The 5051-nt window shown below is 54.1% G+C and overlaps 1 non-coding gene across 1 annotated transcript; it reads left to right on the forward strand.

Annotated features, from left to right (window-relative positions):
- The first annotated feature begins 4155 nt into the window (after window positions 1–4155).
- Window positions 4156–4237, forward strand: TRNAS-UGA (transfer RNA serine (anticodon UGA)). The gene has a single exon. It is a non-coding gene; the product is annotated as a tRNA-Ser (tRNA).
- Window positions 4238–5051: the final 814 nt, after the last annotated feature.

The following is a 5051-nucleotide window of genomic DNA, read 5'->3' on the forward strand; positions in this document are numbered from 1 at the left end:
CCGGCCCCTCGCTCTGCGGCAGCACACGGAGCTCTGTCCGGAGAGCCCGGGCCGGAGCCGCGTCTGCTCAGCGGCAAAGCCCATCGGACAGACAGACGGACGGACGGACGGACAGCCTTCCTTCCTTCCTTGCTTTGACACCTTCCAGCGGCAAAGCCCATCGGATGGATGGACGGACGGACGGACAGCTTTTCTGCCTTCCTTCCTTCCTTGCTTTGACACCTTCCAGCGGCAAAGCCCATCGGATGGACGGACGGACGGACAGCCTTCCTTCCTTCCTTGCTTTGACACCTTCCAGCGGCAAAGCCCATCGGACGGACGGACGGACGGACAGACAGCCTTCCTTCCTTCCTTGCTTTGACACCTTCCAGTGGCAAAGCCCATCGGACAGACGGATGGACGGACGGATGGACAGCCTTCCTTCCTTCCTTGCTTTGACACCTTCCAGCGGCAAAGCCCATCGGACAGACGGATGGACGGACGGATGGACAGCCTTCCTTCCTTCCTTGCTTTGACACCTTCCAGCAGCAAAGCCCATCGGACAGACGGATGGACGGATGGATGGACAGCCTTCCTTCCTTCCTTGCTTTGACACCTTCCAGCGGCAAAGCCCATCGGACAGACGGACGGACGGACAGACAGCCTTCCTTCCTTCCTTGCTTTGACACCTTCCAGCGGCAAAACCCATCGGACAGACGGACGGACCGATTGACGGACAGACAGCCTTCCTTCCTTCCTTGCTTTGACACCTTCCAGTGGCAAAGCCCGTCGGACGGACGGACGGACGGACAGACAGCCTTTCTGCCTTCCTTGCTTTGACACCTTCCAGCGGCAAAGCCCATCAGACAGACGGACGGACGGGCAGCCTTTCTGCCTTCCTTGCTTTGACACCTTCCAGCGGCAAAGCCCATCGGGCGGACGGACAGGCGGACGGACAGCCTTCCTTCCTTCCTTGCTTTGACATCTTCCAGCAGCAAAGCCCATCGGACAGACGGACGGATGGATGGACAGCCTTCCTTCCTTCCTTGCTTTGACATCTTCCAGCAGCAAAGCCCATCGGACAGACGGACGGATGGATGGACAGCCTTTCTGCCTTCCTTCCTTCCTTGCTTTGACACCTTCCAGCGGCAAAGCCCATCAGACGGACGGACAGACGGACGGACAGCCTTTCTGCCTTCCTTGCTTTGACACCTTCCAGCACCAAAGCTCATCGTATGGATGGACAGGCGGACGGACAGCCTTTCTGCCTTCCTTGCTTGCTTTGACACCTTCCAGCGGCTGCAGCGCCGCTTCTCCTCGCTCCGACAGGCCCAGAAACACCTGGTGCTTTCTAACACCCGCCTGTCCTCCACATCCCCCGGGCAGGTTACGGAGAAAAGGCCGAGCAGGCGATTGTCATTAGCCTGTTTCAAGGCCATTACTAATTCTGCAAGATTTTCGGTGGTGAGGCAAGTTAAAACAATCATTGAGAATGCTTCTCAATCTCACCAAATAACTCACACACACACAAAAAAAAAAAAGAAAAAAAAAGAGGATGGGAAGGCGCCAATATCACTCCAGCTACTTATAATAATAAAACAAAAGCTCTGAGTATACAAATTAAAAGTCAGGAAAAATTATTATTTTTACCCATTTCAACAGAGGTAGAAAGTCAAATGAAATTTAATTTCTGTTGTACTACTGCTGGCATAATTAACTGTTGCTAGGGTAAAAAAATTATCTACAGCGAATTAAAGTACATATAAGGTCATATGAGAGACCTTTCCAGATTTTGTAATAATTGAAAGAAGCAGGAAAAAAATTAACGCCACTGAAAGCTAAGGCAACACCTAATGGCTACTGTCTCCTGCAGGAGCCCCTGGCTGCCTCCTCCCCGTCAGACTCGGGGGCGCAGGCGAAACTCGCAGGAGGGACACGGTCTGTGTTTCCAGCTGGGAATCTCGCGGGTGCCAGTTGGGATTGGTTTGGAAATCTCTGGGGTGTGAGTTGGGATTGGTTTTGGGAATCTCTCGGGTGCCGGTTGGGATTGGTTTTGGGAATCTCTCGGGTGTCAATTGGGATTGGTTTTGGAAGTCTCTCGGGTGCCGGTTGGGATTGGTTTTGGGAATCTCTCGGGTGTCAATTGGGATTGGTTTTGGAAGTCTCTCGGGTGCCAGTTGGGATTGGTTTTGGGAATCTCTCGGGTGTCAATTGGGATGTGTTTCGGAAATCTCTCGGGTGCCAGTTGGGATGGGTTTTGGAAATCTCTCGGGTGTCAGTTGGGATTGGTTTGGAAATCTCTCGGGTGTCAGTTGGGATTGGTTTTGGGAATCTCTCGGGTGCCGGTTGGGATTGGTTTTGGGAATCTCTCGGTTGTCAATTGGGATTGGTTTTGGAAATCTCTGGGGTGTGAGTTGGGATTGGTTTTGGAAGTCTCTCGGGTGTCAGTTGGGATTGGTTTTGGAAATCTCTCGGGTGTCAGTTGGGATGGGTTTGGAAATCTCTTGGGTGTCAGTTGGGATTGGTTTTGGGAATCTCTCGGGTGTCAGTTGGGATTGGTTTGGAAATCTCTCGGATGTCAGTTGGGATTGGTTTTGGGAATCTCTCGGGTGTCAGTTGGGATTGGTTTTGGGAATCTCTCGGGTGTCATTTGGGATGTGTTTTGGAAGTCTCTCGGGTGCCAATTGGGATTGGTTTTGGGAATCTCTCAGGTGTCAGTTGGGATTGGTTTTGGAAATGTCTCGGGTGTCAATTGGGATTGGTTTTGGAAGTCTCTCGGGTGTCAATTGGGATTGGTTTTGGAAATCTCTGGGGTGTGAGTTGGGATTGGTTTTGGAAGTGTCTCGGGTGTCAGTTGGGATTGGTTTGGAAATCTCTTGGGTGTCAGTTGGGATTGGTTTTGGGAATCTCTCGGGTGTCAGTTGGGATTGGTTTGGAAATCTCTCGGGTGTCAGTTGGGATTGGTTTTGGGAATCTCTCGGGTGTCATTTGGGATGTGTTTTGGGAATCTCTCGGGTGTCATTTGGGATGTGTTTTGGAAGTCTCTCGGGTGCCAATTGGGATTGGTTTTGGGAATCTCTCAGGTGTCAGTTGGGATTGGTTTTGGAAATGTCTCGGGTGTCAGTTGGGATTGGTTTTGGAAGTCTCTTGGGTGTCAATTGGGATTGGTTTTGGAAATCTCTGGGGTGTGAGTTGGGATTGGTTTTGGAAGTGTCTCGGGTGCCAGTTGGGATTGGTTTTGGGAATCTCTCGGGTGTCAGTTGGGATTGGTTTTGGAAATCTCTCGGGTGTCAGTTGGGATGTGTTTTGGGAATCTCTCGGGTGTCATTTGGGATGTGTTTTGGGAATCTCTCGGGTGTCATTTGGGATGTGTTTTGGAAGTGTCTCGGGGGTCAGTTGGGATTGGTTTTGGGAATCTCTCGGGTGTCAGTTGGGATGTGTTTTGGGAATCTCTCGGGTGTCATTTGGGATGTGTTTTGGAAGTCTCTTGGGGGTCAGTTGGGATGTGTTTTGGAAGTCTCTCAGGTGTCAGTTGGGATGTGTTTTGGAAGTCTCTCGGGTGTCAGTTGGGATGTGTTTTGGGAATCTCTCGGGTGTCAGTTGGGATGTGTTTTGGAAGTGTCCCGGGTGTCAATTAGGACGGGTTTTGGAAATCTCTGGGGTGCCAGTTGGGATGTGTTTTGGAAGTCTCTGGGGTGTGAGTTGGGATTGGTTTTGGGAATCTCTCGGGTGTCAGTTGGGATGTGTTTTGGAAGTGTCTCGGGTGTTATTTGGGATGTGTTTTGGAAGTGTCTCGGGTGTCAGTTGGGATGTGTTTTGGAAGTGTCTCGGGTGTCAGTTGGGATGTGTTTTGGAAGTGTCTCGGGTGTCAGTTGGGATGTGTTTTGGTCGTCTCTCGGGTGTCATTTGGGATGTGTTTTGGAAGTCTCTCGGGTGTGAGTTGGGATTGGTTTTGGGAATCTCTCGGGGGTCATTTGGGATGTGTTTTGGTCGTCTCTCGTGTGTCAATTGGGATTTGTTTCTCCTCGCTGCTCCTGCGGAGCCGCGGCCGCCATTGCTGCAGGGGCGGGGCCGGGGCCGGGGCCGGCGGCGCCGATTGGCTGCGCGGGGCGGGGCGGGGCCTGCGCCGGGCGGAACGCCCTATAAGAGTGCAGCCCGGGGATAGGGCGAGCACCAGCAGCGATGGCCGAGTGGTTAAGGCGTTGGACTTGAAATCCAATGGGGTCTCCCCGCGCAGGTTCGAACCCTGCTCGCTGCGGCCCGGACGGGCTCTGCCTTTTTGCTCTTTCCTGGCCCCGTCCTGCTCCCTGCCCTGGGCAAGTTTTGCTGCTCACGGCTCCTCTCCGCTGGGGCCCCGCAGCACCGCGGCGAGCGTCGGGGACAGCGGCCCGGAGCGGGGCCGGAGCAGCGCGCACGGCGGATCATCTGCTCCTGCCGGGGACCTGGACACGCGGCAGGGTCGCATCCAGACGGCTCAGGAATCCCGCCCGTGACGGGGACTGCCCAGCCTCTCCGGACAGGCTGTTCCGGGCCTCCGTCCCTGCACAGGGAAGAAGCACGTTCAGGTGGCAGCTCCTGTGCAGCAGCTCCTGCGCAGCAGCTCCTGGTCGTTGCCTCTTGTCATTGCTGGGCACCACCGAGCAGAGCCTGGCTCCACCTTCCTACCACCCCCTTTGGGCATTTGTACCCATTAGAGAGATCCCCTCTGTCATCCCTTTGTGACACGGGGCAGGCCCAGCGCCCTCAGCCTTGCCTCGTGAGAGATGCTCCAGTCCCCCAGCATCGTTGTTGCCCTATGACATTTTTCCTACTGCAGCTCATCAGGCCGTGCCAGAAGGAACTGTAGTGCTGAAGCTGCAGCAGGTCCCAGGGCAAGGTTCTGGCATTGCACCTCCGAGCAGTGACAAGAGCCCTCGATGGAGCTGAGAGAAGAGCACCTGGGCTTCAGTGCTCTTCAACAGCTCAGCTTCCAGGCCCTGCAGACAGGACAGTGTCAGCTGCAAAGCTCAGGATTCATCCAGTGCCTTACACACAAACAATGTCCTGATTCACCCGAAGGTCTATTGTTCTGC

Source organism: Anomalospiza imberbis, chromosome 8, assembly GCF_031753505.1.
Source record: "Anomalospiza imberbis isolate Cuckoo-Finch-1a 21T00152 chromosome 8, ASM3175350v1, whole genome shotgun sequence".
Lineage (NCBI taxonomy): Eukaryota > Metazoa > Chordata > Aves > Passeriformes > Viduidae > Anomalospiza > Anomalospiza imberbis.